A 22,599-nucleotide genomic window follows, 5' to 3' on the forward strand; every position below is an offset into this window, starting at 1 on the left:
CAATATGAATGAAATAAGCTAGATACATCATAAATTAGAGATTTTGCTCACAGGAGAAAGTTGCACAGCAAAAACAGCAGGAAAACAGTGAGGAATTTGGCAAAATGGAAAGTGCCATTGCGTCCGGAATGGCCAAAAATCCCACCCTACAATGTTCAAGTGCTCAAATCCGAGCTCGGATGAGCGATTTATGGCCAAAACAGGCTCCAAAATCAGCAAAAACTGATGTAGGAGCTTTTCCTCCTCCTCTCTCCACGTTTTTTCTGGTCTTCTCTCAGGTTTTTTAGTGTCCACACTTTTCTTTATCACTTAGGCACATTTTGGCCTTTTGTTTGGCCTCAAACGGATCCCAAACAGGCCAAAAGAAATGGCCACGCGGTGCATTTCTGTCACCCTTCTGCATCCGTCTGCACCCATGACACTTAACTTTTCTCAATTATGCATCCATTTGTCTACGCGTTGGACCCATAATCACGTGAAGTGGCCTCCAACTATAGTCCTCATGATGACCTTTCTGCATAATTCATCACTAAAATATAGCCCCGCTGTGTCCTCACTTACCCACGTGCAAGATTTGTCCCATTTGACCTCCTGACGCCACTAGATGCCATCTTACGCACATGCTTACCTCATGGTGTGGGCCCGCTGATAGCTTACTCGAGACGTTTTACGCCCACCAACTTCTCATTATTATAGAAAACCACATTGATACTCATAATAATGAAAAACGATGTACTATGTACACACTGTCCTACCTGTACACATGTGGGTCCCACGTAACCACCTGGCTCTGGAGAATGGGCAATTCTTTATTCGATGCACCATGCATGTGTATGTACATATGCGCAATCACTTCTTCCAAAAAACTCCTAACAGCGGCTATCCTATGAAACCATGGGGTGTCTAAAATGACATCTTGAGATAAAAGAGGAGCAACATAAAATTCCTCTGGCTCTACATAACTTTGCACATGAACTTGGAGCTTGCCAATCAGTGGTGTGACCAGCACTTCTTGTCCCATGAATGCACCCTGTTCTTCTAGAGGAGGTCCCATCTTGCTTGCCTTAATTCCCAACTTCTCTGCTAGCTCCCTTGAAATTATGTTGTGTGTTGAACCTTGATCCATTAAAATCAAAGCGTTTTGATCACGGATCTTACCCCACAGATAACACAATTGACTAGCATCAGGAAAATCTTCATGAGAAGTAGCTATGACATTGATTATCTTGGGAGGCTCCCATCATGTGTTGCATTATCGACATTCACGATAGGAGTGACCCGTCGTTCCACATCAAAAGTAGTGATTCTCTCTTTGGTAACACGCCATCTCTTCAGGTGAGAGACGGTTGCTTCCTTGATAGGTCTTCTGGGTAGCTTGCTTCTTCGCACTTGGCTTTGCATTAGAGCTACCATTACCCTTGTATCCCTTTGAAGGAGACTTTGACTTGAAGATCTTGTGAGCCACTCTTGTATAGTGGATCACTACAACAATAGTCTTGGGCCAGAGTGCCTGCACATAAGTGCGCATGTCCTCGGGTAAACTGGGACAGAACTGTTGCATCTTCTTAGTGAAATTGATATTTCTATAGACTATAGCTTTGAAAAATGTGTCCCAAAATTTCTCTATGTAGCTCTAGAGGGACTCACCTTCATGAAATTTGAGGCTAAGACAGGCAGTGAGTACATGATCCTCTGCATCATCATTAAGAAATCGTTTCATGATGGTAGTTCTACATGCCTTCCAAGTCTTTGGAGCTTCTCTTTGGGCATAGAGTGTTGACCACCAATGTCGAGCCAACTTTGTGAGATGCATCGTGACATTACGAAGCTTAGAAGCTTCGGTAAATTCTTCACCTCCAAAAGCCGCATCAAATTGTTGTATAAAAGTGAGAACTTTGTCTACGTTCCCATATGTTCCATCATAGGTTTGGAATGTGATGCTCTTCCCACCTTCTTTAAACTTACGAAGCTTCTTCAATCTATTCCAGGCATGTTGTTTTTATCGTGGATGCCTGTCTTTGCGAGATGATGTAGCTTCACTTGAAGAGAGTTTATCATCCGTCGATGTTGAAGAAGGACTAGAAGGAGGAGAAGGTGATTTTCTCCCCTTCTTATGGAATCGTCCATGTGAGCTACGACCACTTTTGGAAGACCAAGAATCATCACTAGAATCTTTTCTTCACCTCCTGGTACATCTCTCTTTGATGCGATCCTTCCTCCTACCTTGAGAAGGAGGTGCTTCATCCTCCTTTGGTATTTCTCCCTCCTCAAGAGCCTTGCCTTTACGGCTATTATGACCTTGTGGATGCTCCTTGGTAGCACCGTTGTCTAGCATAGGTCCATGCTCCATCATAATTTCTTCCATAGCTTTCGTATGTACAAGTTCCACACTGGAAGGAAGCCTTCGCGTGCTTGTCAACATTAAGTCCTTCATCATCAATAGGTTGTTGACAGAAGACTTAAGATGAGGATTAGCTTGAGCTTCTTGTAACTTGGCGAACAACAGCCTCAGTGCTTGCATGCTTTGTGCACTTTCCTCACCATCATGAAAATTGAAATTTTGTGAAGATAAACATGGCTCTTCCATATTGCTTATCCCACCTACACACTTGTGGCCTTGCCGCTGTGTGGTCTTCTTCAAAAAGAAGAGAGAACCTTATGCTCTAATACCAATGAAACTAAATTGGGAATAAACTCGGTAATTATGCGGAATTCAATTGCCTCTTTAGCAACATAAATAATAGAGGGAGAGAGGAAGCATAAACACAAACACCGTGTTAACCCACAATGGACGTTTGCCTTATTCTCACGTTATTTGAGTCATGGGCCGGGCTTGTCGGTCCCATTAGACACTTTGAGGATCATGGACTATATTTGTGAGGTTTTCTCAATTGTACCATTTTTAGGGTTAGGGTTAGGGATGGCTGCCCAAGTGTGAATGTCCATATGTGAAAGTGGCCAACTCCTACATAAGTCATTGTAATCCTAAAACCTCATTCTCTCAAGTGCTAATACAAAGTGCTCTTGCTCCTCCACTCCTTCTCTACTTGTGTTATTGCATTCTTGTGTGCGTTAGTGTGTGTGTGTGTGAGAGAGAGAGAGAGTGTGTGTATGTGATTGAGCTTGGCGTTGGCACGAGCGACGACGACGAGGTGGTTGAGCGATGACAACTAGCTTCTTCCTCTTTGTGGACATGGGGATCCTTCACGACGATAGCGTAGAGCGGTGAGTGACACACCCTTGTTCTCTTTGAGCTTGCTAGGTTTGCTTGGTTGTACGTTTGGAGCCTTCGTGGCTCACATACGATGTATGCGGAAAGTTCCTTGCATTGACACGTCTGGCAAGCGTACATTTTTTGCGCCGCTGTCGAGGATTTGCCCTGCACCAAGCTCGAGAGAACTCTCTCGCAGCTGCGTGAAGTCCTTTTTTCATTTCTATATGGGTGAAGAATGGCTGTGTGTGGGTGTTGACGATGTGGGAGAAGCATGAAGGTGCGTTTTGTTGTTTATGTGTATGTTTTTTTGTTAATCCGCTTGTGTTCTCATTGTTTTGCCAGCGTTTTTATTATTTTCACTAATCTCTATGTTAATCCGCTTGTGTTTTTTGTTAATCCATATGTTAACTTCTGTGTTTTTCTTAAATTTTGTGTGTTTTTCAATTTTTGTGTTAAACTCTTAAACCTGCGTTTTTACTGTTAAACTTGCATTTTTGTTAACCTATGAGGATTAGGGTTAGTGTTAGTGATTAGGGTTAGCATGCAGGGTTAGGTTTTGGTTGATCCTTGTACGTGATCGCGGCCTGAGAAAGCCTGTTGTACACGCGTGGCTCTAGGTAGTGGGCGGCTGACCCAAGGCCCCAAAAAGACAAGTAAACTCGCGGCTAGCTAGGCAAAAAAAAAAAAAAAAAAGAGTTAAAAAAAAACGCATATTTTTTGTCTCTGAATCGGTCCAAATTTGGTAGGAGTGTTTACCAACCCTAGAAACCTTATGGAAACAAACCGTATTGCGTTTTGACATTTCGGGTGTCAAATACATCAATTTTGGGGCCAAAAAGCAAAAAGCGACCCAAAAAAACACGTCCTCCAAATTTGATCAAATTTAATAGGCGTGTAGTAATTCACGAGTGTGTTTTGACGCACTAAGTCCCAAGTCAATCGGACTAACGGACTAAAATCTATATGCATCTGAGATTGGGCAAATCGTTGCCATCTAGCTCTCGGGTGCTTTCTAAGGCTTCCACTCGTAGAAGTAGGGCAGTTGTCAAAGCACCGTTGGAGCCTATTTTGGTTAGTCTAATAAGCTCTTTGGATAGGTGATGACCCTATTTTAAAGACTAAGTCTTTTTACGCATTTACGACCAAAAAATACAAAGAAGAAAACCAAGTGAAAAAAAAACAACTCAAAAGGCCAATATAGAGGCCTCCAAAGGTACTCGCCAACACTGGGACGGTACCCCACTCACATGTATTTACGCTCTAGCCGAGTGCTAGAGCTTGACCACATAGAGGGTCTTCAAATTACCCGCCTACGTTAGGTTCTGTGCCTTCGGCCGCCGGGACCCAAGGTAGCGTCATTCAAGACCCACGCCTAGCGGCAAGCGACTCTTCATCTGATTATGACGGGATGCAGGGATACCCCACACAAAACCCTGATAATCCTAATCAAGAAACACCTGCTTTGGCTCCACAGCCTAGTGGTAGTGTGTTTAGCCATCTGATAGAGACCTTTAGTCGAGCTACTCGCTCTGACCTTCCGCCCAATGAAGCGAATGAAGGGATGGGGAAGGTGAATTCACCATTCACGTCTTGTGTAGACCCGACACATCCTAGGAGTGTCCAAGTGGATATCTTACCCACTTCCTTTAATGAGGGACCTATTGAGCTACCACCATCCGAAGGGGATCCTACGATAGTAACCACTAGAAACGTGACCACATGGAGTGACATTGCATCCACATCAAGAGGAACCCCTAGTACACCTAATCTGGAGGGGTCATTTCTCAATGAAAATTGGGAATATGACCTTGGCACCGAGACCTTGACGGACCTATACACAGGCTATGCCTATCACGTAGGTTGGTTAGAAGTGGTACGTACTACATCTAGTACCACTAGTCTAGAGGAACAACGTCACGTGATTTGCAATGTCATCCATGGGCTTATACAATCTGAGAGACAAAATAGAGGGATGAACATACCTTCAATAGGTCTTATGCAATTCCTAGACACAGGTAAGAGCAAACAACCAACCCTGTCTCACAGATGGAGACTCCCTCAATGAGTCCCATAGATGAATGCATTTAGTTTGACCTTGAGTGGAAAAGCTGGAGACTGGTATAGGACTTTAAGACCCGAAGAGCGCACTCATTACCCTACTCTCCGAAGATTATTCTTGAAAGAATACATACGAGAGGGTGTGCTTTGGAGCATAGTATCTTAGCTCCAAAAAGCAGAACGTGAGGAAGGAGAGCCAGTGAGAGACTTTATCAGCCGTCCAAAGCATTTAAACTCTCGTTGTACCCCAAATGAGCGGTTCAACAATAATCAACTTCTCGATAGGTTTATCCAAGGGTTGCAACATGAAGAGATCTATAATGGCCTAGTCATTCGAGGCATTACCACGTGGGAAGCCATAACTGCAAATGCAATCCAGTTAGAAGACAACTTAATGATTGCAGGAAAGAAGGTGTCTTTAGAGACACTATCTCCCAATTCACAAGTGTCCGGACATGAGCCCATGACTATCAAGCCAATCGTTAAAGAGTAAAAGATAGCAGACATGACCTTGGAGCATCTCACTAAAGCTATCATGGCTATCCAAGAGGGTATGAAGGATAACTGTCCTCCCCCCAACAGTCATATGTATCCAAAAAGGGAGCAACAATGGTGCTCAGTTTGCTTGGGCCCACATAATACAAGTGAATGTCCAACCTTTAGGGCTAAGTTCAATAGGGTTTGCAATACTTGTGGCAAGTATGGGCATCAATCTAAGGATTGCTTGGTGCTTAAATGTATGCTAGCCAATAGATCACCTGCACCTCAAGTACCTGCAATAATGCCAGTCCCACCAGTGGAGCAATCATCTCAATTAGTAGCGCGGACCCAGAATGCTATTCAGCTTGTGCCATTACCACCTCCAGTGCTAAGACCATAGCCTCCACACCTAAGAGTTACCCCAATGAATTAGTTAGGTTGTGAGTCATCTAGCACATATGACTATAATGAAGAAGTAGACCACATTACTCCATATGGACTTGATACATTTGAGATGGGCCCCCCGTATTACATGGAAGATCCTTATGGACAAGTCAAGCCTGCTGCCTACCAAGTGTTTGCTTTTGCTCTAAGGGGCCAAAATATCAATAGCTTTGTTAGGAGACCACCTCTTCAATGCTACAATTGTGGTGGACCACATCCTGTAGCCAAGTGCCCAAATAGATTACAAAGGCGAACGCTACCCCGACACAAGCAAACCTGAAGAGCACATCTGCAATGCCGATATTCACATGCAATCGATGTGGTATAGATCATTTACTTGCGTAGTGTCCACATAATCCAAATGCACCTAAGATAACACAAGTGAATTTAGTTGAGGTTACCAGTGGGATACGAGAAACACCACCTACTGTATCCGCGAATATAGTCACACGATCAATGCTACAAAATCCCAACTATATTCTAGAAGAGAGAGACACGTCATCAATTCGCCAAGCAAGGAGAAAGAAGACACGAAGAAAGAGGTCGTTAAACGCTTCAAGCTCAAAACCTAGCTCAAAGACTAACATCGGGACCGGAGATGATCCTGTGTATATGAATGACCCCTAGGATGACTCAGATTCGACAGAAACAATGGCGACCAAAATCGTTACCATAAGGGAAACAACCAATGAAGAGCACCATGGGGGAAACTCCAGTGGAAATATGGTTAAGGAAAGCGATAGGGAATCGCAAAACATATGAAAGGAATTTCTAGAGCGAACACATACTGTAATGAAACCCCACGATAAGCCACAAGGGCCAAAAATTGAAAAACACAAAAAGAAGATTGGCACGTATCCTAATCCAACAGAGGAAATTGAACGAGTCCAACATTTAAGGGGTTTGGTGGAAGGGACCCAACAAAAGTTAGAGCCGAAACCCAAGCATATCAAGCTTTCGGACACAATGTTTCCCACACAAGTTCAAGCTCACAAGAACCACAAACCATTACCGATACCTAGTCTCATTCAAGAAGAGAGTGAGGGTAGGACATCGAAGAGTGAGCATACACCTTTCTTATTAGAAAGAATGTTTAGTGAGGGAATGCCTGACCCTATTGAGGAGGTGGAGATTCCGTCTTCACCATTCTCTTGTCACGAACCTACGTCTCAAAAGATGCCATTGAATGTTGCCAAGCTGATGGCTTTCATGTCCTCAGAAATCCAAACCACTATCATGTCCAAATTATACGGAGATCCTGAGCTACTCCTAGCATTTGAAGCATTCCTTAATGGAGAGATGCAGGCTGGATTGCCGTAGTTGGTACATATGAATAGACCTGACTTGGTAGTAAATGATGAGGAACATCTAGCGCCACAACCCGACCTAGAGGGACATGAGTCTGTAGTTGAAGTACCTGTCAATGAGTTGGGCCAATACTTTGAAGGTGATGAGTCTAATGCAACTCTACCCATCACTACCAAGGGATTAACTGTAAAGGTAATCCTTGATGGTGGGGCAGGAGTTAGAATTGTTACTAAAAACTATTGGGAACCAATGGGGAGACCTCACGTTCGAGTCAAATATTGTTGTAAAAATGGCAAATGGAACTATTGCTAAACCTATTGGGATGCTAAAAGACCTTAAGATCAAGGTTCTTAGACATAGAGTATGGCATACTTTCATTGTCATGGATTTTTCTAAGTGCCCTATGTCATACGAGATGATCCTAGGACGAACTTTCATGAGAGAGGCAAAGATGGTGCATGATTGGTCTAAAAATCATGTCTATCTACAATTCCAAGACTCTGTCATTAGAGTGGACCTTGTTACTGGAAAAGTACATCCTCTAGGAGGAAGAGCCATCATCGATAATCGCTCTGATACCACAGTTCACTCAGCCCCACTACAGTATTGTTATACTTGTAGGGAGGAAACAGACACTGGGGGGGACTCTCCATATATGGATGTGTTACTAGGCATGACCGAGTCGGACAACGTAGATTGGGTGCACCTCGCTGCAACTATAGATACTTGGGGAAATCGAGGCACGACTTGGGTGACACCCAAGGGAGACGAGGTACCACACCTTGCACCCTTAAACATGGTAAGTGCCATGCATATATCTGATTTGTTAGAATCTGATCCGCATCTACGATATCCGATTTAGCTTAATAGCCCCTATGGAAAAGTATTATATAATGCCTTATTGGACACAAGCGCTAGACATAATCTATTATCGTATGGCATGTGGTCAATTAGGGAAGACAACCTTATCGGAAGACACCATTCAAGTCAAGGGCATCAATAAAAAGACAACCAAGGTGTTGGGCATCTTGAATACTCCTATTGCCTATGATAATGGGGTTGTGGTGCAAGACTTTTTGGTCATGCCCACGGGTACTATGGAAGGCAATATCAACTTAGGAAGAACGTGGATGTCGGCAACCAGGTGCAATATTGATTGGGAAACTAGGCATGTCACAACACAACAGCCCACTCTAAGCCTTACCGCTCCAGAGATGATGCCCAAGCCACATGTTGTTGTGTGTGTCCCAGCAGCAGTTGACACTCCACAGTCACAAGTGGTAAAACCATACTCCATTGATCTTGCTAGCTCTAAGGCTTCCACCTCCATGATTGTCACCACCAATCTTGCTCCAAGAGTTGCAATTACTGTGAAACCAACTGAATATAAATGGGTTCCCAAGGCTTCATTGTCTAATTCTTCCACTTCTCCACCTAGTTCCAGGAAGAAGCCTCATAAAAAGCGTGTCCGCACTCGCAATTGTCCGATTACCTTGCATTGGGTCCCTAAAGTATTGCTAGAAGCCGAGGGCTACTATGATGGAAATTGTCGAATTTGGGTATCTAAACATCGGTCAAATCCTTCTCCACCTCCTGTGAGAGATCGACCATTAATTCCTGCCTTGACAATCCTTGTGGATGATCGTGGTAAAGGGAAGCTAGTTGATCATGATACGCTAGACCTCAAGTTCAGGCCGCTCCTTGAAAGCTATCCCTCATATCCATCAAGCTCAGAAAGAGGGGAGACATCGGAAGCTTCTAGTTCTTCATCAAGTCCACCCATTGATATCGAAGCTTCTCCAATATCCCTCTCTACCACTGTATATTCTTTGGAACACCTAGAGCAACCTATATGTTGCCCATTGTACATTTCCCATCATTAGATTTACTATTTCATGTTCGTTCTTGGGAGAGTACCTTACCATCATTGCAGCTTGGTATTGCACCTTGGATTATTCAAACATCGTTGCCAAAGTCACCCCTTATTACAAACTGGAACAATTGGTTTCAAAGGGTGACAACAACTTTTCAAAAGGTATGATCTACTTAAGGAAGGGGAGAGTCCTTCCTTCTCTCTCAACATTTTTTCCCTGACCTCTTAACTTCCAAATCTTAGGGACTGTATAGATATAGACTTATACTCCCACTAACCAAAAACCAAAAAATAGTAAAAGGAGCACGAGCAATCTAGCAAGGAGAGTGAACCCCACGAAACCCTGTGAGTAGCCCAAAATTATACTTCACATCATGCACAATGAAACAACACATTTGTGTCATTTTTTTGTTGATTTTGTCTCCATTAGCATAAGTTGTTTTTTCATGCTAAGATGCCTCTTGGAGGTATAGTTGTTTCTTGTGAATCCTTTTGCAGCTCGAGTAAACATGGAGATGGTTTTGACTACCGACACAAGAGAGATCCATTTGCTCATCCGCTTTACTTCTTCCTATTCTTTGGTTCTCTACCTTTACATTTCATGTTGCATATTGTCATTGTAGTATGGTAGAAATGCATTTAAATTATGTTGTTGTTACTTGCCAATTTAGATGCTTCCAGGTTTTTAGACCTATTGTACCTTGTTATGATTCACCACCTTGAGTTGTGTCTTATTAGTTTGGCTTTAAGTAGGTGTCATGACCTTAGGTTAACCCTAGTTACTTTATTTGCTGACTAAAGTTGGTAAATTGTTTATTAATGGTAGTGCCCTTAGAGTGCTTTACGCTATGATTGTCTAGTTTATCTCTAGCACTCCCTCATAAGTGGTGAACACAAGACTTTCGAGTCAATGTGCCAGAGCATTATGCTTAAGTTGGTACTTGAGACTACGAGTCTCCCAACTACTTTTGGCATATTCTTCATGTCACCTATTATATTTGCCAAGTTGGTTAATAAAAAAACGAAAAAAGCAAAAAGCTTCAAGAAAGAGTCCTGTACTCCCAGCTATCTTTTGGGAGCTCCCACAAGAGCTTTCCCCTGGCAAAATGGACACAAAATGACAATCGCGCATGTGTAGGAAGAGGGTGCAAATTTTTGGACAAGGAAAGGCCTGAGCACTTCAACAAGAAAAATTAAAAAACAAACACATCAAACACATACATACTTCCTTGCACTCCTTGTTATTCACTCTTATGTGTGTTATGCGATAAGATAACTAGTTCTCAGACACTGACAAGTAATCTTAGGACTGACTTCTTATTAATAGACCATTTGCAATTTGCGTAGGTAGCTCTAGTACTAGGTTTAGCCTTGGGTCATGCTTACTTTACTTAGAGATACTCTAATAGGCTCTGACTTGGGTTTGTGATTCACTACGAGTACTATTTATTGTTCTACATTGGCAATGTAACACATCATAATTTATGCATTTCCATGTTTATAATGTATCATTGTCTCATGTTCTAGCATTTCCTTACATGTTCCACTTGTGCTTTCACCTTTTTTGCCTTTTATGCTGCAGATAACCATCTAGGTTCCATGCGGATGCACGGACCCCAGTTTACACATTCATAGCTTCCGAGGACGGAATCTAGATCAGGAAGGGGGGCATGTTAACCCACGATGGACGTTTGCCTTATTCTCACGTTATTTGAGTCATGGGCCGGGCTTGTTGGTCCCATTAGACACTTTGAGGATCATGGACTATATTTGTGAGTTTTTCTCAATTGTACCATTTTTAGGGTTAGGGTTAGGGATGGCTGCCCAAGTGTGAATGCCCATATGTAAAGGTGGCCAACTCCTATATAAGTCATTGTAACCCTAAGACCCCTCATTCTCTCAAGTGCTAATACAAAGTGCTCTTGCTCCTCCACTCCTTCTCTACTTGCGTTATTGCATACTACTTGAGTTATTGCATTCTTGTGTGCGTTAGTGTGTGTGTGAGAGAGAGAGTGTGTGTGTATGTTATTGAGCTTGGCGTTGGTACAAGCGACGACGACGAGGTGGTTGAGCGGCGAAAGCTAGCTTCTTCCTCTTCGTGGACGCGGGGATCCTTCAGGATGGCAGCGTAGAGCGGTGAGTGACACACCCTTGTTCTCTTTGAGCTTGCCAGGTTTGCTTGGTTGTATGTTTGGAGCCATCGTGGCTCACATACAGTGTATGCGGCAAGTTCCTTGCATTGACACGTACGTCAAGCATACACACCGACACTGTGTTAAGGGCAGGATATATGAAACCGATCCCCCCTCTAAAGGAACTTTTATTGATAAATGTGATTAAAGCCCTCTTTGCAAGGTGTTGGAAGCTTCTACCACTTAGAATTGGCACTTGAATTGAGGAGAAAAGACTGGTTCGCCCTCCCATGCCCCGTTGTCACACGTAGGTGATAGGGATACTACGGGGAGAGTCAAGATTCCTAGAGAGAGATTAAACAGCGGCTATGTCAAGCCCTTAGGGATAGCTTAAGAGCCCTAGAGAAAACCTAAGTGCAGCTTTGAGAGTCATGGAGCACTCTCACTTGATGGCTCATCAGCAGTCTTCAGGAAGCTTGTATGTGTAGAAGCTGTTGGAATCCTGAGACTGTCTTCAGCTTGTGGAGTTAATAAATTTCGCATCCCTTCTCAGAATTTGGCCATCCAAGTACTTAAAACGACGGGAATAGGTGTGGTCGACAAGGCAATGTAGGCAGAAACACAAAGTTTGCTCTATTTTGGTTAAAAATTGTACTTTTAGCTCAAGCGTGAAAATTAGCATGTTTTTGCACCTCCACGACTTCTCCAACCTCTTTTAAGCTTTTTCATGTATTAAAAACTGAATTTAACCATTAAAAAATATTAAGGTTAAATCCCTAGGCTCCTCTAGGCTTCCATCCAGGCTCAACAGCACTTTGAAACCGTGAATCAAGTCTCATTGAAGCTTCTATCTTTTTAGCTTTCTTGTGGACAAATATGACTAGAGTGATCAATTCTAGGAATATTTGTCTCTAATAAAGCTAAGAATTTGATCAAAAAGCAATTTTGATGACATTCATATGGGTGGGATCACTTAGATCTAGAGTTGATTTGAGTGGACAAGCATTAGGAGAGCTTCAATTCATCCCACACTAAGCAGAGAAGCAAGTGTGAGCTTGCATTTGGCTCACAAAAGAATTTGGGAGTGTGTGTGCAAGAAGAATTGCAAGGTAGATTTCAGTTTATTTTTGCATATCTGCTTTACCCTCTAAAAACAGCTCATTTTGGGCGGTTTCTTGCAGACATATCAAAATCATTGTGTTCTACAACTTCGTAGTTGAACACTTTTTCAAATTTTGATCAAATCTGGTTTTTTACAGATTTGGGATTGCATACTTTTGATGTAGTTTTCAGCATCGATTCCGTGTGTGTGGATTATACGGCACATGTTGTGTGCTTATGTATGAGTGTGTGGTATCCTAGAGAGATTTTTGACACTCGTTATGTGCGGATTTTATACTATGCATGCGTATGTGGATGCAGTTTGAGCTCTTAAAGCTTACAGGAGACAAGTTCACAGGTATACACATAGGACAAGTGGAGTGTCCAGAGAGCTACTCATGTGAGAGTGAGATTAGTTGCCATGGTTTTGGAGGTTTATGTACACCATGTGTGGATTTGTTGTTATTTTGGAGACATTGAGTGTATGTTTATAGTCTATGTGCTTTTGGATTATTGATAGTTTGTCTTGCTTCTCTTCATGGTTATGGAGAGCTTTTAGGTCATGGTTTTGGCCGAATGTATGATACATGTGGATGATAAATTTGATCTTTGTTTATACACATAGCCTAGTTGGCTTCACAGGTTTTGTGCATGCCAGTTCTTGGCTAAGTTGTATTTGAGACTTTGCTCAAATTTCAGGGGAAACTCTGTCCAATTTTTTCGAGATTCTCACCATACATTGTATGTATCTGCAGATTTACTCTTTGATGGCATAGTGATCGAGTCTACTCTTATTTTGATAGTGATCAAGTTTTCACTCTCACTTTGATAGGTTTTGTCAGTTTTGGACACGCATGTAGTGTTCTTGTATCCACTCTCGCAGAAGTGAGATTTATGGTATACTCATAGTGGCTACAGGTAGATATATCATATGCACTGTTTTCAATCCACGGATATTCCAATCGTGAGCATACTCCATACAGCTTATAGGTGGTCACTCGCTGATTAAAAGTTCCACATGTTTATAGGTGTGTATTTACACAGTTGTTGGATTTGCAATACTACTTGAAGTTATTGATACTCTTTGAAGTTGCATTATTTTTTGGTGCTTGTTTATGCACAGATTTTACTTGGTTTAGAGCGGACATTAGATGTTGCTTTTGTACATCTATGGTAGAGCTTAGTCGAGCTACGGATTACATATGCAAGCATTGTATTGATGTGGTTTCATGCTTGATTAGCGTAGTGGTCGAGTGATCACTTTATTACTTTGTGCTTGTTTATGCACAGATTTTACTTGGTTTAGAGCGGACATTAGATGTTGCTCTTGTACATCTATGGTAGAGCTTAGTCGAGCTACGGATTACATATGCAAGCATTGGATTGATGTGGTTTCATGCTTGATTAGCGTAGTGGTCGAGTGATCTCTCACTTTGGCACATATGCAGTTTATGCCATCTTAGCATTCACTTTTGATAGCAGATATGTGTGATGTTTTAGAGTCTGCAGTGATGACTCGAGAGAGACAACAGTCTCTTTCATGCCGATATATGTATCGTTGGCACGGTGGTCACATAAAGCACATTAGGCAATGTTGCTTTCGATGTATGAGGCAGTAGTGGAGATGTGTGTGTGATGCGGAGATGGTTTTGACACGGACTAGAGAGGTGGCTTCGTATGCTAGTGACGGTGATTTCATGTTTATCTCTAGTGTTCCTCTTGCTTTTATGTCTGATAGAGATGACACTTGCTCCCAATAGTTGCAATATGACTATGCAACGTTCCACATCACATCACGTCGGCAGTGGTTTAGCACTTTTGCTAGTAGAAGCCTTGGTTGTGTGCATCTAGCTAATGGATCAACATATGACATTGAGGGTGCAAGAAATGTATTCGTGTCATTACCCAATGGTGATTCTTATATGCTACAATATATGTGTTATGTTCTTGAGATTACACAGAGCTTGATCTTAGTGAGATGCTTGAGAGATAGTGGTTGTCAGGTAGTATTGCTTTGAGAGCAGTCTTTCTAGATACAGTTGGGTTGCCTAGTCATTGTGCGAGGAGCTAGGTCTTACATTGTCTACCCACTGTAGGTTTCTCAAGTGCAAAACAACATAGTCTCAGGCAGTGACAACATTGACATGTGATGAGCGAGAGACGAGACATGTCTCCTTCGCAGGTGAGCTTCACTATACTCAGGAGATAGTGCATTTAGCTGTGCAGGACATGTCTGAACTTTGCAGAGACAAAGATGGAGCAAGATTGCTCTAGTGAGACACAACAGCTGTTGTTAGAGTTTATGCATACAGAGGTAGAGAGAGTTTTCTCCCTAGAGACATAGACAGAGATGATGAATATGGAGTTCTTTGATATGTTCATGCTAGATGCTGATGAGGTGATACCAAGATACGGGATTCCATTTATGGATGATAGGGATGTAGCCATCCTAGTATCTATGATGGCACATCCATACATGATGAGTAGACTTGATGATGCAAAGTATGCAAATAGCACTGAGGTGGCTGAGAGAGCCAGGATTGCGTAGATATCAACAGTGTTCAAGCGTCTCATGTTTGACCTATCAGTATCGAGGCTCGACTTAGCAACAGAACTAGGAGCATTTGCAATAGGGATTGTGAGTTCTATGATGACTGACACTAGCATGACGCTTTGTGGAGCTATGAAAACCATACAAAGATGTCTGCAGGATTTGCATGCATGCTCTGGCATAGACTTGTACGCTCGCCTATCACTAGAGCCGATACAGTTGCATGCAGAGAGAGTGAGTGAGCCAGTGGGCATAGGTTGAGAGAGTCTCTCACCTATATTTCTTTTGTGTATACTAGTAGGTAGCTAGTAGGATCCACTTATTTGCACATCCGCCTTTAAGTGGGAGTTTGTTAGGATTAAAGGCGGATAAGCCTTTGCCCTCGGCCAGATGTTCGATGTCTAGTCTCCCACTAACTACACTAAAAGAATAAGGAGCTCTTAGACTTCTCACATAGTGAGGGGAGGCTTGCTCCACCCACACATAAGTCTCCTTCTTCTCCTTGCTCACACACATACATATGCACACACGTGCACCCGCATCGCTTTCCGTCTTGGCACACTCTTAGACTTGTCACATAGTGAGGGGAGGCTTGCTCCACCCACACATAGGTCTCCTTCTTCTCCTCGCTCACACACATACATATGCACACACGTGCACCAGCATCGCTTTCGATCTTGGCACACTCTTTAATTGGCCCAATCCACTAGTACAATGTGATATGTTCATCTGAGGGTTGGATAATAGTGACACAGATATAGGTACGGATCTCATTGGCCAAACTCATGACACATTGGTCGGAAGTGTAGTTAGAGTTGAGTAGCTCAAAAACAACTATCACACCCTTGTATGGCCCTTCAATGAGTAGATGGGCATTAGTGCCTCAACATTTAGAGGAGGAGGTGGATATCTCACCCCAGCTTGGAAATATTGTAACACGGCCAACCGATAAGCTCACCAAGGAGCAAATGTGGCTTACAACAATGCAACTGGGAACATGGAGACTCAGGCCTACCAACTAGGGATTTGGTGCACAACATATGTGAGAGAAGGGCTTTCAAAGGTCGAATGATAGGAGAAGTGAGTTTGGTGCAATATATGCCGAGTCAATAGTCATTTGATAGACGAGCGTGTATACAATGACCGGTGTATACAAATTCTAGCAACACCCTGTGGCAGTCAAAATCGACACCTTAGCACACAACAACCTATTGTTGGAGTAAGAAAGCCATGGCAAAGTTCCCATTTCATTGCATTTGTTGTCATAGTAGCCACACTCTCTTTGTTACACCCCCACTTCACATACATACCCATCATGTACACACTCGTTCAATTCAAAAGCTACACCACACATTCCACTTGCCAAAATCCCAAATACCTTGTTGACGTTGCAACACCACTGAATGCACAGATAAAAAATAAGCAACTAGAATGGGATAAGAGCTACGAGAAAGCTTTTAGATCAGTGAAGTTGATCCTAGCCAAAGCACTCGTCGCTAGTGCAATCTCCCCAATGGGATTTACCCTTTCACGTTTTGTGGATGCTTTGGTTTTTGCCATTGGTTCTGTACTTATGCAAGCTCGAGTGCCAAAGTGGTTTTGGCCAATCTATCATGCTAGGGGCCAACTCATCCCTCTACCAAGAAGAGCTATTTAGTAAAACAAAGAGGGAAGCTTTGCATGATCTACTCTGTCCATAAGTTCTGCCACTACTTGCTAGGAGCCAAGTTTGTATTTCATGTTGATCACTTGGCATTGTTGTATTTAGTGTCTAAGTAGACATTGCATGGAAATTTTTTAAGGTGGATGCTGATTTTTCAATAGAACACACCTCCGGAAAGCCATCACTAATTATCTATCCTGGCTAGGGTAGATGACTTGCAAGAGGGTGTGCAAGGAGAAGGAGCAGATAATGATTTACTCGATGCCCCAATGTTTGTTGCAGTGCTACAACATGTCAAGTGTGAAGATGATGATTCTACTACAAATCGATCAATTTCTCAAGGGATTTAGACAGGACCAAAGGAAAAGGCTTGCATTACAAAGATGTCATTTTGAAATCATTGCAAATCAATTATATAGAAGGTGTGCTGATGAGATTCTACATCGATGTGTACCTATATTACATGACTAGGAAGCTCTCCTCAAAGAAGCTCATTTAGGCATAGAAGTCGGGCACTTTGCTAGTAATGTAATAGCTAAAAGGGTTTTAGCAATGGGTTATGGTGGCCCACCATCTTTAGAGATGCAGCTCGACACACAAAACTATGTGACCCTTGTCAGAGAGATTAGGCTAGCTAGGACCCACTGATCGAATGAAGCACAAGCTAGTACTTCCAATATGACCTTTTGAGAAATGGGGGTTGGATTTTATTGGCCCATTCAATTTGTTGGCATGGCCTAGCATGTTGATGTTGCATTTCTTTTGATGGACTGAGAAATCCATGAGTCTGGTTTAGTTGCATTTGCAAATGAGGTTGAAGATGAAAGTGAAGGCCTTATGAAGTGATTAAAGGGCTGATGCAAACCAGGGTGGAATTTTCAAAGAAGCATGAATTGATGACACAAATGATTAGTAGAGACCTCTCAGCTATGGGGAAGGAGAAGTATTTACACATGTTGGCTAGTTTTCATGATTTGTTCATTACATCATATCAAGAGATCAGAGGATTCAAAGGAGAAGAAATGCATATAGAGCTGAAAGAAGGTGCTAAGCCAGTACGACAAAGGCTAAGAAGGATGGGTCGAGAGTAGATGGAAGCCTTGTGGGAAGAGGTGGACAAGCTGTTGAAGGCAGGGTTCATAGTCCCATTGGAGACTACAGAATGGGTGAGTCCAGTGGTGGTCAGCCCAAAGAAGGATGGAAAGTGGGAGGATTTGTGTAGATTTTAAACCCTTAAACACAGCCACTAAGAAGAACCCATATCCTCTTCCATTCATTGATCAGATCTTGGATTCAGTGGAGGGTTATGAGAGGTATAATGTGTGTGATGGTTTTTTAGGCTATTTTCAATTGAAGATTGCTTTTGAAGACCAAACAAAGACAACTTTCATTACGCCATGGGACTGTTATTGCTACACGATATTGCCATTTGGGTTGACAAATGGACCATCCTTCTATCAAGAGAGAGCAAATTTGGTATTTGGTAGTTGTGTTAAAGATTTTATGGATGACTTTTGTGTCTACAGCAGTAGAGCTGAACACTATGAGAAGTTGCAGATGGTATTGGCTCGTTATGATGAATGTGGAGGACAACTAAATCCAAAGAAATGTCATCTAGCACAGCCAAGGCTGAAGTTATTGGGCCATATGGTGTCAGAAAATGGCATTGAAGCTGATCCAGACAAGGTTAAGTCTATTATTCTTCTTCCATCACCTAAGAGTACAAAGCAATTGGCAACCTTTATACACAAAGTGAAATACATGGCACGATTTATTCCATTGTCTTCACAGATCCTTTATCCATTACAACAAGAGCCAAAGCACAATCCATTACAATGGGATGACAAGTGTGAAGAAGTGTTTCAAGAGGTGTTAGGAGGAATGCCAGCCATGCAGGCTCCTGATTGGGAGAAAGTATTTTATGTAAACCCATCAGTTGGGGATGATGCCATTGGAGCCACGTTTTTGCAAAAGGGAAAGGGAAGCCAGTATATGAGGCCAATGTATTGTGCAAGCCGAGTGAAGTTGGCAGCAAAAAGAAAATTGTCGGAAGTAGAGCTAGTGATGGTCATTGTAATATTTGCGTGTCGACGATTTCGTCATTACTTGCTACCATGACCTTTTGTTTTCTTAAAGAGTTACGCCTTTTTGCCACAGTTAATTAATGGCATTAACATGTCAAATGTGGTCAAGAAATGGGTAATTGAGCTGCAAGAGTTTGAGTTCTCTTTTCTAGTGGAAGACAGTACAAGAGCTACACTAGCTGATTTGTTGACTTACAAGGAGAATCCCCTTCTTGTTAAGGAAGAGGTGGTGAGAAGGGTAGTTGAAGAAGTGCCACAGATCAACAATGCACATGTTTTGTTCTTTGATGGCTCATATAGAAAGAGCCATGATGCGGCTTCAGGGGGTATAACACTTTACGATCCAGAGGGGAAGCTAGTATGCAAGAGAGGGTTCAAATTGGATGCTCATAGTAACAATGAGGCTGAATATGCTACTTTGGAAGCCGGATTACACATTTGTTTGAAGCATAGGATTAGAAGGTTGAGCATAAAGGGTGATGCTTTGTTAGTTGTGAAGCAAGTGTTGGGCGTGTGGAAGAGCAAGAACACCTCATTGAAGGAAATGTGTTTCAGAATTAAAGGCATGTTAAAGAAGTTCGAAGCATGGAGCATCAGACACATTGAATGTGCTCTAAATGGAGAGGCATAGGAAGCAGCTCAAATCATGATTGGGGAGCTATTTGTGTTAAGGACTAATCTACCTCTTTATCATGGCCGGGAAAGTTTGGCTCAAAAAGAGGAGTTTTTACTAACAGGAATCATTCTGAAGGACATTCAGAAGTCTAAGAAGTATGGTTTTGTGCATAGAGCATCCAAGTACAAATTGATTGGTGATGTCTTGTACATGAAAGGGGCTGATCTAGTGTTGAGACGTGTACCTTGGTGGGAGGAGCTTTATAGATTGTTGGAAGAGAATCATGAAGGCGCATGTGGCGGACATTTTGCTCTAAAGATCACCTTGCATAAGATTTTGCAAGAGGGGTATGTATGGCCTAGTTTGCATAAGGATGTTCACCATTGGTGTAGGTCTTGCAATAGATGTCAAGCATTTGCAAAGAGAGTGTTGAAGCCAGAGCTACGAAAAACCATTATGGTGTTTGATGTGTTTGAAAAGCGGGGGATTGATGCAATAGGCCCGTTACCTATCACAAGCAAAGGCAAGCTATATTTTGACTGCAGTGGACTATCTCTCTAGATGGGCAGAGGCTACAACAGTAAAGCAAATCATTGCAAAGGATGTGGCAAAATTTGTGTACGATGAAATATGTTGCAAGTTTGGGGTGCCACTGGAGCTACTTTCGGATAAGGGGCCAGGATTTAGAGCTAAACTATTGGATTTTTTATGTGCACAATTATACCACTCCTTATTATCCACAATGTAATGGCTTAAATGGAAGATTCAATGGTGTGTTGGTACAAATTCTTTCGAAAGTGACAGAGCACCAAGGAAAAAACTGGGACTTGAAGTTGCCTAGTGCATTATGGGCTTATCGTACTTCGGTGAAGACAAGCACAGGGTTTACTCCATTTCATTTGGTATATGGAAAGGAAGCACTATTGCCTAAGGAGGTAGAGTTGCCTGGAGTAAAGATGTTAGAAAAGTTGCTTGGGAATTTCAGTGATGCATTCAAAGAGAGGCTTTACAATTACAAGAGGTTCAACTAGATAGGATGAGCGCATTGGAACATTATGGACAGATGCAGGATAAGGCTTTGGCAAAGATAAATGAAAAAGTAAAAAGTAAGGGTATCAAGAAGCATGACTTGGTTTTTTGCTACAACAATACGCTGGATAAGACATTCCAAAAGAAGTTTCAAGTTAAGTGGGAAGGCCCTTTCAAGGTAGTCGAGTGTTTTTAGAATGGTACATATCAGTTGGCTAACTTGGATGGGGTCCTACATAAGTCAAGGGTAAATGGATTGCGCCTTAAATTATATCATGCTAGGTTAATGATGGTGGAGCAAGATGAGCTGTCAGTAATGTCTATGAGGGATGAGGAAACCTGCAATGCGATTAGTCTCATATCTCTTTTTGCTGTTGTTGATCATGAATGATCTAGCAGGCTAGGGGATGGGCAAATTATGTTAGGAGTTTTTTGGAAGAAGTGATTGCGCATATGCACATACACATGCATGGTGCATCGAATAAAGAATTTCCCATTCTCCAGAGCCAGGTGGTTACGTGGGACCCACATGTAAACATGTAGGACAGTGTGTACATAGTACATCGTTTTTCATTATTACCATCATCAGTGTGGTTTTATATAATAATGAGAAGTTAGTGGGCGTAAAACTTCTTGAGGAAGCTATCAGCGGGCCCACACCATGAGGTAAGCAGGTGCATTAGATGGCATCTAGTGGCGTCAGGAGGTCAAATGACACAAATCTTGCACGTGGGTAAGTGAGGACACAGCGGGGCTATTTTTTAGTGATGCATTATTTAGAAAGGTCATCATGAGGACTATAGTTGGAGGCCACTTCACGTGATTGCGGGTCCAACGCGTAGACAAATAGATGCATAATTGCTGGAATCGGCGAGCTGGGAGAGCTCCTCACATCCGCTCCGTCTCTGCCTTGCAAAGCGAAGGGACGAAATGAGGAACTGCCCTTGAACTCACGAAACTCTAACCAGATCTTCCTAAGGTCGCATTACCTTCTTGAAATTAGAGTGTGCAATGCATCTAGAAACCCTTGGTTCATAGAGTTGACACTTTTTTCCCCGTTGAGTACGAAGCACAGCCGTCAACCTTTCCCCTAAGGTTGGGACATCTATTCCTACCATTCTTACGTTAACTCTACTTGTGAAAAGCACCCGACTTATCGGGTCCACCCGTCCAATGACTAGCGTTGTAGCCAGTCCCCGCTTTCCACACCACCACTCACCCATCAACTTGTTATTTAATTACTACCACACTGTTATACATATAAAAACAGTGTTCCTTAATTAATTTATGGCACACGTTCGTTTAAACAACCCTTCAAACATCACCCATACAATTGTCAAACAGTTTCTAATAAAACAGTTCCTAACATAATCAATGACTTTAATTCAAGACTCATGCCGCTAACCACGGACTTACCCCTGCCTAACCAGCAGAGCCTTTACAAAGGTTTTTCTTTCGCGAACTGCGAAGTGCACAACTTCTCGTTAACCACGAAGCATCTTGCTAACCACGAGGCATCTCGCTACCCGCGAGGCATCCCACTAACCGCCGCGAGGCAGCCCGCTACCCGCGAGGTTCCTCCCACATGCAACTAACAACTTTCTTTCATACAACATCAAGCAAATTATTATTGCTAAATCAAGCAACATTAAACAACATCAAGCAATTCTTATTACTAAATCAAAGAGTATTCATCAAACATTATTCCTTTCTCTCTCTATGCACAACCACATGCTTGTCTCGCGTGATTTTAATCACATTTTTGGACAGTTTAAAGGTAATCCTATGCTTCACATGCTAAGTCCATATGCAAATGATGCATAATTAAAATTATAGTTACCCGATTAATCATGGGCTCGATTGTAACTCTCGATGGAAGACGGTCGATCACAGCTTCTCTTAGCGGTGGAATCTCCGATTCATCAACGATGGGAGCGAAAGATGCCTTCTTTTGCATCTTTTTTGGCGACGTTACAGGAGCATCCTTGGAGCTTCGCATAATTCTCTTTGGAGCCATCGCGGATTCGCCGCAAGCGGATGAGAGAA

The 22,599-nt window shown here is 42.4% G+C and overlaps 1 pseudogene; it reads right to left on the bottom strand.

Moving 5' to 3' along the window:
* Positions 1–1,999: 1,999 nt before the first annotated feature.
* LOC147421475 (uncharacterized) lies at positions 2,000–2,587 on the bottom strand (annotated as a pseudogene).
* Positions 2,588–22,599: the final 20,012 nt, after the last annotated feature.

Source organism: Adiantum capillus-veneris, chromosome 27 (assembly GCF_014529385.1).
Source record: "Adiantum capillus-veneris isolate H3 chromosome 27, ASM1452938v2, whole genome shotgun sequence".
Classification (NCBI taxonomy): domain Eukaryota; kingdom Viridiplantae; phylum Streptophyta; class Polypodiopsida; order Polypodiales; family Pteridaceae; genus Adiantum; species Adiantum capillus-veneris.